Source organism: Bison bison, unplaced genomic scaffold (assembly GCF_000754665.1).
Source record: "Bison bison bison isolate TAMUID 2011002044 unplaced genomic scaffold, Bison_UMD1.0 scf7180017851016, whole genome shotgun sequence".
Taxonomy (NCBI): Eukaryota; Metazoa; Chordata; class Mammalia; order Artiodactyla; family Bovidae; genus Bison; species Bison bison.
The window spans coordinates 702,202-715,527 of record NW_011481589.1 but is presented as its reverse complement, the minus strand read 5'-3'; the positions used below and the strand labels follow the sequence as shown (position 1 = coordinate 715,527).

The 13,326-nt window shown below is 38.9% G+C and overlaps 1 protein-coding gene across 4 annotated transcripts in view; it reads right to left on the bottom strand.

The window, feature by feature from the left end:
* OSBPL9 (oxysterol binding protein-like 9) overlaps positions 1-13,326 on the bottom strand; it is a 164,788-nt gene that overhangs the window by 56,830 nt on the left and 94,632 nt on the right. The gene's annotated exons all lie outside the window — the stretch shown is intronic.

Sequence of the window (13,326 nt, the reverse complement as noted above, 5' to 3'; positions counted from 1 at the left end):
CCGAAGATTGGCGGTTAGGCCAATTTTGGGGTGAAGAGGCGGGAGGGGCCGGCCGCGGCGGCTGGGCATCTGGACCGCCCGGCTCCCCAGCCCTCCACCGCCTCGCGCAGCCCAGGGCTCACCTCGGGGCTCTGGCCGTCTGCCGCGCCCGGACCTATTCCTCGGGACTCGCGGCTGCCCCACCACGCCAATTCCTGGCTGCCCCCAGGAAAGGGTGCTCGAGGCTCAAGGGAGCTCAGCTAGGCTTCGGGGCTTCGGTCCCGAAGGTTCCCATAGGGTGGCGACTGGGAAAGACCCGGTCACAGACGCAAACACCTAAACCCACTCGCGTCTAGCTCGACATCCACTATTTTGGCAGCTGTGGAGCCAAATTTCATCTGGATGACTGCTTTTTCTTACTTCCGGAAAGTTGTTTGTGTCGCGAGGCGGGGAAGGGCGTGAGGGGAGGGGGGGATACTATATCAATAAACAATAGCAGCGGTGCCTGTTTTATTAATCCAGGGAAACATGGGCTTGCTGTTGTGCCACAGCTCCATAAGGAATGTAGGTGGTTTGTGAAAATACTTTGGGAATCCAAATGACATAACTTCTTGGGCTTAGGGGAACTGAACAAAAATTCATCCAAACCAGGAAATCACAGACACGAATAAATTACTGAGTTACTGATCTGGAGGGCAACTGCCTTCTGCTCTTACTATTTTTTCATGATGGTTATTTCAGTTCCGGTGCTCAGTCCTGTCCGATTCTGCGACTCCATGGACTTCAGCACGCCAGGATTCCCTGCCCATCACCAACTCCTAGAGCTTACTCAAACTCATGTCCATCCAGTCAGTGATGCCATCCAACCATCTCATCCTCTGTCATCCCTTTCTCCTCTGGCCTTCAGTCTTTCCCAGCAAATCAGTTCTTCGCATAAGGTGGCCAAAGTACTGGAGCTTCAGCATCAGTCCTTCCAATGACTGTTGAGGACTGATTTCCTTTAGGATTGACTGGTTTGATCTCCATGCAGTCCAAGGGACTCTCAAGAGTCTTCTCCAACACCACAGTTCAAAAGCATCCATTCTTTGGCGCTCAGCTTTCTTTATATTCCAACTCTCACGTCCATACATGACTACTGCAAAAACCATAGATTTGACTAGACGGACCTTTGTTGGCAAAGTAATGTCTCTGCTTTTGAATATGCTGTCTAGGTTAGTCATAGCTTTTCTTCCAAGGAGTAAGCATCTTAATTTCATGGCTGCAGTCACTATCTGCAGTGATTCTGGAGCCCCCAAAATAAAGTCTGCCACTGTTTCCCCATCTATTTGCCATGAAGTGGATGGGACCAGATGCCATGATCTTCGTTTTCTGAATGTTGCGCTTTAAGCCAACTTTTTCACTCTCCTCTTTCACTTTCATCAAGAGGCTCTTTAGTTCTTCACTTTCTACCATAAGGGTGGTGTTATCTGCATATCTGAAGTTATCAATATTTCTCCCGGGAACCTTGATTCCAGCTTGTGCTTCCTCCGGCCCAGCATTCCCAACCTGACCCCATTAAAGAACTTCAACTGCTTACCCTTGTGCTTAGGATACAACGGAGTATTCATCAATGGTGTGCAAGGTTTAGCCCTACCTGTCCATAACTCCGTCTTACACCTACTCCCTCATTTTCTGCACTCCACACAATGGCCTTTTTCAAGTTCTTTCAATTTGCCATGGATCTTCTAACCTCAGGGACTTGGCACGTGGGCCTTGTGGTTATTTCTGCCTTTTACACTGTCCCCATGAAACCAATCCCCATCCTTCATTTACTTCTATTCATCATTTCCTCCCTGCCTATGTGAATTCTATTTTACGTTCTCATAGCCCATGCAACACTACTTTGTAAAACTTATTACGGCTATAATTTTACATGTATTTGAGTATTTTTTAAACAAACATACTGTTATAATTTATATAACATTAAATGTATCCTTTTTAGATGTACAGAGTTCAATGTATTTTGATAAACATATGCACAAATGCAGCCACCACAATTAAGACATAGAACATTTCCATTATCCCAAAATTTCCCTTGTGCCCCTCAAGCAGTCAATCCTGCCAACCATGGCTCTGTTTTCTATTTGCATAATTCTTTATTTAATGTTTACGTTCATCACTAGACTGTAAGAGGTAAAGAGGTAAGGATCTATCCGATTTTGTTCATCATAGCCTCACTATTTTGCCAAATGCCTGGCACATATTGGGTGCACAATAATGAAGTTCCTCTGTTAACAGTCTGAAAAGAAACATCAATTCTATGCTAAATATCAATAAAACTATAAGCAGTGATGGATAAAAATACATTAATTTTGCCAGATGGACAAGGTTAAGGTCAGTGTCTAACAACCTTCACTAATACCCTTTACATTTTTTTCCTTTCATATCTGCTTTTCTAGCAGTTAATTTTGTGCCAGAGAAGCTCAAAGGACTTTAATTCAGTACTGGCTGATCAAACAGTTCTCCAGGTCAAGGCGGAAAAAAAGCCTATATCTCTAAATCTGTTTATAAATTACACTATTTGACTCTATAAGAGACAAACTATTAATTTTGTAATTCTTGCTTACCAGTTCTTTCATGTGCTTTTCATGTGTTCTTATTATCTCCCCAACAAGACAGAAAGATCCATAGGGTCATTAAAGACTTTACATTTAACAGTATATACCAAAGTATCAGGATCGTGTCTGTGTCCTCCAAATCTTCTATCACCACCACCACCACCATTATCAACATCAGGGGTCAAGAGCTTCAAAATCTAAGGCACTATCATTTTTGACAGTGTAGTGTAAAAATTAAATCCTAGTATAAATTTAGTGGACCCAATTATAAATTGGGTTTATTTTTGATAGACTTCAGTGTCTAAGACTGGTATAGTGGCAATGCTGTTGTTCAGTCGCCAAGTCATGTCTGATGTTTCAACCACCCCACGAACTGTAACATGCCAGGCTACCCTGTCCCTCACCATCTTCTGGAGTTTGCCCAAGTTCATATCCACTGAATCAGTGATGCTATCCAGCCATCTCATCCTCTGTCACCCTCTTCTGCCTTCAATCTTTCCCAGCATCAGGGTCTTTCCCAATGAGTCAGCTGTTAGCATCAGGTGGCCAAAGTACTGGAGCTTCAGCTTTAGCATCAGTCTTTCCAAAGAGTATTCAGGGCTGATCTCCTTTAAGATTCACTAGTTTGATCTCCTTGCTGTCCAAGGGATTCTCAATAGTCTTCTCCAGCACCACAGTTTTAAAGCATTAATTCTTTGGCACTCTGCCTTCTTTATTTGTCCAGTTCTCACATCCGTACATGACAACTGGAAAGACCATAGCTTTGACTATATGGACTTTTGTAAGTAAGGTGATGTCTTTGCTTTTTAGCACACTGTCTAGGTTTGTCATAGCTTTCTTGCCAAGAAGCAATCATCGTCTAATTTCATGGTTGCTGTCACCATCCACAGAGATTTTAGAGACCAAGAAAATGAAATCTGTCACTGCTGCCACCTTTTCCCCTTCTATTTGCGAAGTGATGGGACCGGATGCCATGATCTTAGTTTTTCTATATTGAGTTTTAAGCCAGCTTTTTCACTTTCCTCCTTCACCCCTCATCAAGAGGCTCTCTAGTTCCTTTTCACTTTCTGCTATTAGAGTGGTATCATCCACATTATCTGAGGTTGTTGATATCCGCAATCTTGATTCCAATTTATAACTAATCAAGTCTGGCATTTCATATGATATACTCTGCAAATAAGTTAAATAAACCGGGCGACAATAAACAGCCTTGTTGTACTCCTTTCTCAATCCTGAACCAGTCAGTTGTTCCATACAGGATTCTAACTGTTGCTTCTTGACCCACATATAGGTTTCATAGGAGACAGATAAGATGGTCTCAATGCATCATCAAACAAAAAAATCTTTGGTTCAGATTTAGGAATGAATACCCTCTAAACAACCCCACAGTGGCTCTTGATAGTATACTGCCCTAATCATCCCTGTATCTTTAGCATCTCCTCACACAGAGACTGGCATGTACTAGTTGCTTAATAAATGTCTACTGAATGAATGAAATGCTAGGTACATTACAAAAATAGCAGTATAAACAGCAAAAAAGGTTGAAAATGGGTAGTCTAACAAGCAGAACAGAGAAAGCAGAGGGGCAGAAGTGTTAGGGGAAGCACACTGATTGAAACTGCCCAGGCACCATAGTAACCATTTGCATGAGTTGTTTTACAACAGGAGGTCCTGGTAAGGAACAGGGAACTAATAAGCCTCCACCAACTGGAAGAGTTCAGGAAAGGTCAAAAGGATTCTGACCACTTCCCAGAATCCTTCTCTCTGGCATACATCTTGGCTGAACAAGGCATGCGCCACCAGGAAGGCCTCTGAGTCAGAATGATTGGCTAAAGACACCCCGGAAACTACCATCACCATAAAACCCAAGACTGCAAGCCATGTGACAGAGCTGTTCTCCTGGGTTCCCTTACCCTACTGCTCTCCACCCGGGTGCCCCTTCCCAATAAAATCTCTTGCTTTGTCAGCAAATGTGTCTCCCTGGACAATTCATTTCCGAGTGTTAGACAAGAGACCAGTTTCGGGCCCTGGAAGGGATCCCCCTTCCTGCAATAGAAGGACAATGTTTTTCTATATGAGCCTTTTAGTACCATTCAATTTTTAAATTATAGGAGAAAGGTGCTATTGCCCCTATTTTTATAGCTAAATTCTACACTGGCCACTTAACTTTTCTGCAAGTTCTGATTCCACTAAAACCATGTGAGTTGCCAAAATTGGTTAAAAGTACAGAGCTTCCTGCCACAAGATGGATAAAATGTCTTGTATTCTGTGATTGCTCTTCACTTTAAATGCTCCAGGCTTTTAGGCACACTAACTTTACATGAGAATTAGGACATTAACAAGTTGGAACTCCGTGTTTTTTCTCTAAAGAAAGGGTGTAAGAAAAACTATTGCTTTTATTTTACATACTTCTATTAATATATAAGCTAAAACATTTTTGGAAGCATGACTTATGACATTATTATAGTTTTTTAAAAATTCAATTCTCATGATTTATATTTTCTTTTTTATACCAGACTGAGCTCAGTAAAGACAAGGACAGTATGTCATTTATTCACAATTACATCCTCCACAACTAATACAATGCACTGAACACACTGTCTGATAAATATTTATAAAATAAATAACTTTTCTGTATTCTCTGTATGTTCTGAATTGAGCTTTTTTTTTTTTAATTTTTAAACTTTATTTCTATAAAGAGAAGCCAGTAAAATATAAGTTCTAAAAGATTTCCATAAAACCACAATTAAATTTCTGGCACTTAAAGGAACAATCTTTAGCATCTACAAAACTGGACCATTTGTTTTTAGTTGTTTCCCAAGAGTTCAAGATAAGATGGGCCACCACTATTACAACAAAATTTATTATTAAAAAATGAATCCTTGAATCCTAAATTCCAATTTAGGAGCCAGAAATTCCTCTACCCTCAGTAACAGCAACAATGTTGGCAACATTCCTTAGAGGAATTTTCCTTTGTTGTAGGAGCCCCAAGTACCTGGCTACCTCTACATATCATTTTACCTGTGGAAAAAGTGACACATCTATATTGCAATCATTTCCTTTGAGAAACAAAGGGCTTCAAGGGAAAAAAACAAAACAGATGTATTTTTTCTACATGACACAAAAATAAAATCTAATGAGGCCAAGTGAAATGATACAGTGATAGTTATTATGTTTATGTGGTCAGTATTTTATACTAAGAAATTGAAATAGATGTTCCAAAAGCTAATCTTCAGTAAAATAGCTTAACATTCAAGAAAAATATACAAGGGCTTCCCTGGTGGCCAGTGGTAAAGAATCTGCCTGCCAATGCAGGAGACATGGGTTTGATCCCTGGTCCAGGAGGATCCCAGAGGTCACAGAACTTAGCCCATGTGCCACAATTATTGAGCCTGTGCTCTCGAGCCACAACTACTGAAGCCCATACGCTCTAGAGCCAGCGCTCCATAATAAGAGAAGCCACCACAATGAAAAGCCCGAACAGTGCAACTAGAAAGCAGCCCCCAATTGTTGCAACTAGAGAAAAGCCTGTGCAGCAATGAAGACCAGCACAGTCAAAGATAATAAATAGAAAAATTTTTTAATATTTTAAAAAAGAAAAATACTGAGGAGATTTCTACTAATCTTAACTACCCAACTAGACACATAGCTATTATAGAAAAGAGGGTAGACTCAAGCTAACTAATACTAATAATTAGTTCAACTATCCTAAACTGCATCTTAAATACTAAATTAGCATGTATGTATATAATTATCATACCAAAGTATCTAGGTTTGAAAAAATGCTTCAGAATGGTTCTATTGTTTTTCTGGCCTCAATAACAAATTGAAATCTGAATTCTATCACATCTCTTTTATATATAATGATGTTTTACTTACAGATTCAATAGCATTTCTGGTGAGATTTCTACCAGCCCTCACTATTCCCCTCAGCCATATTCTTATAGATATCATGTCCTATCTCTCTACAGGCTTGAGATCAAAGCCAATATATAGTGAACAAATAGGAAAGGGCAAAATTAAAAGATTACAAGTCAGTAGCAATGAAATTCCAATTTGATAACCACCTAAGATACAGTCTACAGTGGCCTACAGAAACTTACACAGACAAGGACAAGTATAGCCAATTTCATGACTCAAATTATAATCACAGAAACCATTCAGTATAAAATTTTTAAAAATATCAACTCATTTATAGCATAGAAGCCAAAAACTTAAAGATCTATGAAAAATTAAAAGTGTTAAGTTGCTCAGTCGTGTCCAACTCTTTGTCACGCCACGAACTGTAGCCCACCAGGTTCCTCTGTCCACTAAATTCTCCAAGCAAGAATAATGAAGTGGGTAGCCATTCCCTTTTCCAGGAGATCTTCCTGACCCAGGGATCAAACCCAGGTCTCCTGCATTGCAGGGATTCTTTACCAATGAGCCACCAGAAAACCTATACAGGTCTATACTATTCAAACATCTACATTAGTGTATTCAAATTGGGGTCTAAACAAGTCTCTATATCTCAATCTTCTGTGTTTTAGTTTCTGATAACCTATAAAAATTAGTATAACCACACACTGAATCAGCAGTAACAACATCAAATTCAAGTGCTAACAAGTTACTTCATTGCCCAAGTTGTTTATCATCAAGTTGGTACCAAAAACTATCATTTGCCATAGAAGAGCCTTGACCATGAAAATGATATAAGTGTGAAGTCAAAGTCAAAGACCTCATGACACACGCTGTGCAAATGAAGGTTTTCCAGTAGTCAGAACACAGAAATGTGGAAAGATCACAGTTATCACATTCCACACAATAGTGTATGCATGTCAAATTGAAAAAGAATCTATTCCTTACAGTATCAAAGTAGTGAACCACTTTAAGCAAGGCAGTACCATTCAGCACATTAACTTAACATTAATTTAGATGTTATTGTTTTGTGTTTTATTTGTATTTAACTTGCAATTTTCATTTAAATGTATGGTTACTTCTGTAAGATTTTAAACTTAAGAAGTTGATATAGATTTACATTTGCCCACATTAAATAACACTATGATATTTTATTTTAAACACTGGGATTCAAGAGTTTTTTCTTGCAAAAGTTTTTTTTTTTTTTTTAAATGGGTCCATTTACTCAAGTAAAACTTTTATAACTGTATGATATCCAGACCTGTTGCTATAATTCATAATACATTACATAAATTAGGATAGATACTGCAAAACATACAAGATATAACATCCTAAATCTTATTACATGATCAATCATTTGCTTAGGAATCTCTCAGCATTTAGTCGGTACTAAAGCTTACAAGGGTAAATAAAGAATTGAAATGCTTGATTTCATTAATTAGTGTCATCAGATATCTACTAAATGCCTCTTACAGGCTAAAAAGAGGGAATTAAGAAGCTTAGCAGCCCCTCCGGCCTCTCTCAAGGAATGAAGTTGGCTGCAAATTCATGAAAAGATACCACAACCTAAATACAAGTTTAGAGTAACTACTGGAAATTCAACATAGGTGTCGAAAGGAGAGAGGCTTCAGTTGTCTTCTTCCATCCTCAGACTATCCTAATTGTAATTCACAGTTACCCACCAAACAACAGGAACAATACTAAAAAAAAAGAATAAAGGAAAGATAGAAGGAAAGGGAGAAGCTACAAGGGATCCTCCAGATGAATTTTCATTAATCAGAATGGAAGGAAAAACAGAATAAATATTTATGAATACCTTCCATCTCAAAAGAGAAGGCAATGGCAACACACTCTTGCTTGGCAAATCCCATGGACAGAGGAGCCTGGTGGGCTGCAGTCCATGGGGTAGCTAGGAGTTGGACACGACTGAGCGACTTCACTTTTACTTTTCACTTTCACGCATTGGAGAAGGCAATGGCAACCCACTCCACCATCTCAAAAGTAATAATATGTTGGAGATATGATAATACCTTAGCACAACTACTTTATTAAGGTTTTATATATACCTTTAAGGAGAAGGGAAAAGATACTCACTCCAGTATTCTGGCCTGGAGAATTCCACAGATTGTACAGTCCATGGGTCACAAAGAGTCTGACACAATTGAGAGACTTTCACTTTCTAAAGATCAGGTAGTTTAAAAGAGGTTTAAAAGACTGATTACACAGAATGGAACCAGGAATGATATCTACGTAGAGCATCAAGTACATGCAGGGACAGGCGGTAGAAATTTAGGGTGGGATATAATCGAACAGATAGTGAAATCCCTTAAAAAGAATTTTCATTTCATTCTACAGGCAAATGCAAACCACTAAAGGTTTCTCACAGTTACGGAGGCCTTAAGATCATTAATTACAGATGTTCAGTTCATAGGACGAAGAAAGGAATAGGTTCAGGAATATTAGGAGGGCACTAGAAACAGAGTTAGTCAGATATAAGAAAAATGATAGTCAACGTGAGCACAGGAGTGTAAGTAATTCTATTAAAAAGGGAGGAGAGGAAAAAAAGAAGAAAAGAAGTCCCCAGGCTTGGCAAGTTAGAAGTTATTACCTGAAAAAACCTCAACTTTCAAACCTCAATGGATCAGACTATAATATTAAGAAACATAAAAAATGGATAAAGAGATGGATTTGAGGAGAAAAGAGCTGATAAGACACTTTTAGCCTTGTTGAGGTTGAATTTCAGAAGATATCTACTAGGCAAAATCCACGAGGAAAGAATTGAGGACTTAAGGGAGAAGCTAAATAGCAAAAGAGATATAAAGATGGGGGAAGGGAAGAAAGTCATCTACACAGAAGTTTCAACTGAATTCATGGAAATAGTGGGGACTGCTGGAGGGTAAATAAGGTCATAGTCTAAAGGAAATATCATGGAGTCAAGATTATGGGGGTATTATTAACTTGAAAGAGAATATTTTTTTGCTTTGAAATATGCAAAGCATAGAAAGAAAAAATTAGGTGCAGTCACTTATAACTATTGAAGAAGTAGTGAGATCTTTTCTATAACAAGGGAGTGGACTATATTAGATACTAAATAGTAATTTTAAAAAGACCCACTGTGGGAATTTAACTGGCAATCAAAAAGAAATCAATTAAGAAGACAAATATTTACAGAAATTTGATTAAAGTTAGACAAAATTTAAAGTGACAGATAAAGCCATCTTGATTTTGTGACCTCCAAATAGAAGCAGAGAAATATAACAGCTGGGGGCACTGGGGAATAGAAATTAGAATGGCATCACTTCAGTTTAGTTGCTCAATCGTCTTCGACTCTTTGTGACCCCATGTACTACAGTATGACTGGGCTCCCTGCTCATCACCAACTCCTGGAGTTTACTCAAACTCATGTCCATCCAGTTGGTGATGCCATCCAACCATCTCATCCTCTGTCGTCCCCTTCTCCTCCTGCCCTCCATCTTTCCCAGCATCAGGGTCTATTGAAATAGGTCAGTTCTTCGCATCAGGTGGCCAAAGTACTGGAGTTTCAGCTTCTGCATCAGTCCTTCCAATGAATATTCAGGACTGATTTCCCTTAGGATGGACTGGTTAGATCTCCTTGCAGTCCAAGGGATTCTCCAAGAGTATTCTCCAACACCACAGTTCAAAAGCATCAATTCTTCGGTGCTCGGTTTTCTTTATAGTCCAACTCTCAAATCCATACATGACTACTGGAAAAACCATAGCTTTGACTATTGTTGGCAAAGTAATGTCTCTGCTTTTTAATATGCTATCTAGGTTGGTTGTAACTATTCTTCCAAGGAGCAAGCGTCTTTTAAAATTTCACTGCTGTAGTCACCATCTGCAGTAAGTTTGGAGGCCCCCAAAATAAAATGTCAGTTTCCATTGTTTCCCCCTCTATTTGCCATGAAGTGATGGGACCGGATGCCATGATCTTAGTTTTCTCAATGTTGTGCTTTAAGCCTACTTTTTCACTCTCCTCTTTCACTTCATCAAGAGGCTCTTTGAAGGCACTTTCATCAAGAGCCTTCATGAAGAAGGCTCTTCTCTTCTTCACTTTTCTGCCATAAGGGTGGTGTCATCTGCATATCTGAGGTTACTGATATTACTCCCAGCAATCTTGATTCCACCTTATGTTTCATTCAGCCCAGCATTTCTCATGATGTACTCTGCATATAAGTTAAATAAGCAGGGTGACAATATACAGCCTTGACGTACTCCTTTTCCTATTTGGAACCAGTTTGTTGTTCCATGTCCTGTTGCTTCCTGACCTGCATACAGATTTCTCAGGAGGGAGGTCAAGTGGTCTGGTATTCCCATCTCTTTCAGAATTTTCCACAGTTTGTTGTGATCCACACAGTCAAAGGCTTGGGCATAGTCAAGAAAGCAGAAATAGATGTTTTTCTGGAACTCTCGCTTTTTCGATGATCCAACGGATGTTGGCAATTTGATCTCTGGTTCCTCTGCCTTTTCTAAATACAGCTTGAACATCTGGAGGTTCACGGTTCACTTATTGCTGAAGCCTGGCTTGGAGAATTTTGAGCATTAGTTTGCTAGCATGTAAGATGAGTGCAATTGTGCAGTAGTTTGAGCATTCTTTGGCATTGCCTTTCTTTGGGATTGGAAAGAAAACTGACCTTTTCCAGTCATATGGGCACTGCCAAGTCTTCCAAATTTGCTGGCATATTGAGTGCAGCACTTTCACAACATCATCTTTTAGGATTTGAAATAGCTCAGTTGGAATTCCATCACCTCCACTAGCTTTGTCTGTGGTGATGTTTCCTAAGGCCCACTTGACTTCACATTCCAGGATGTTTGGCTCTAGGTGAGTGATCACACCATCATGATTATCTGGGTCATGAAGATCTTTTTTTGTCCAGTTCTTCTGTGTATTCCTGCCACCTCTTCTTAATCTCTTCTGCTTCTGTTAGGTCCATATCATTTCTGTTCTTTATTGTGCCCCTCTGCATGAAATGTTCCCTTGATATCTCTAATTTTCTTGAAGAGATCTCTAGTGTTTCCCATTCTATTGTTTTCCTCTATTTCTTTTCATTGATCACTGAGGAAGCCTTTCTTATCTCTCCTTGCTATTCTTTGGAACTCTGCATTCAAATGGGTATGTCTTTCCTTTTCTCCTTTGCCTTTCGCTTCTCTTTTTTTCACAGCTATTTTAACAGTGCAAAATATCCAGGGACAAGAAATTTTAAGGGTGATTCCAAAATCTATGTTGAAGAAACAGACCATCATATCTACACGGGGGAGTGAGATAAGCAAAACTAGGAAGGTGTGAAATGGCCAGGAAAAATGGAGAAGTAGTGCTCAGACCAAAATGAGAGAAGAAAAGTCCAGAAGAAGTAAAGTGCTAGAGGAAGATGAAGTAAGAAAACTGTGGTCAAATAGAAAACACTTTTAAATTCAGTATTTTGGAGATAGTGAAGCTTTTAGTAATGACAAGGCCACAGCAGTATAATTTAATGGCTAAATTAAAGTTCACTGAAAAAGGAAGACATATAAATACTTTCTCCAATACCCATTTGGATGAGCACTTCATGAGTATCTATTCATGGATGTGTAACAATATGTTAGACATCTCAAAGAATATGATACACAGCAATGTAAAAGCAGTCTATACATCATGTGTTTATTCATTAATTCCTTCATCAATTCTTTCTTTAATTAACATTTATCAAGCACCATTTAGAATGCCAAGTACTGGGGGTAGGAATGGTAAAAGTAGCTGTAGCTTTTGTCCTATATTCTTTCCTTGTGGATTTTGACAGTTGGATGTCTCCCTGAAATTCAACCTTGGCAAGACTAAAATTGCTTATCAACTCTTTCTCCTCAAACCCATGTCTTCATCCAGTTTTTCTGTTTCTGTTAATGACAGCATTATAGTCTGAGCTGTTGAGGTTTGAAAGTTGAGTATTAGTAATCGCTTAAAATTTGTTATTATTTTTTAGTCACTAAGTTGTGTCCAACTTTTTTACAACCCCATGGACTGTGGCCCACGAAGTTCCTCTGTCCATGGGATTTCCCAGGCAAGAATACTGGAGTGGGTTGCCAGTTCCTTCTTCAGGGGATCTTCCTGACCCAGGGATCGAACCTGCATCTCTTCATTGGCTGGCGGATTCTTTACCACTAAGCCACGTGGGAAGTTTTTTTGTTTTTGTTTTTTACCAACTTCTTACTATAGTCAGGCATTATTTCAATAAATTTGCATTTAGCTCATTTAATCATCAAAACAGCACTGAAGAATAGGTTTTATTATCCTCTTTTTATACATGAGGACACTGGAACTCAGAGTGATGCAGAAACCAAGTCATTATGCCTCCAAAATCAAGTCTTTCACCATACTTCACCATCTTTGGAAAAAATCTCTTTACCTTTTTTGCCAGAATAATTCACATTTAATTACATATCTCTAAATGTCCTATTTCCTGTGTGTATTAACTTTAGAAAAAATATATAAATAAATTACATTCATGTATTTTAAAATATCAAAGCTATCAGTATTTAAGACTTCCCAAAGTTATCCCTTTCATTTTGTTATTCCAAAAGACAGGTAAGCGCTCTTCTTAGTAAAAGCTCATGTATTCCAAAATTGGATAAAAGTAGGTACCTTAAGAAGTCTGCATCATATCTGATGAGGTGGGAATTATATATACTTAAAGGATAACAAGAAGAATATTATAAGAACTCAGTAAACTGTGCAACAAGTATGACATTCAAAGAAGAGATCACTGAGTTTGGTGGCTGAGGGAGGAGGGGTTGGTTGGGAGAGGCTCCACAGAAGAGGTCAGTTCTGAACTGGACTTTGAAGAAAGAGGCAGAACACAAA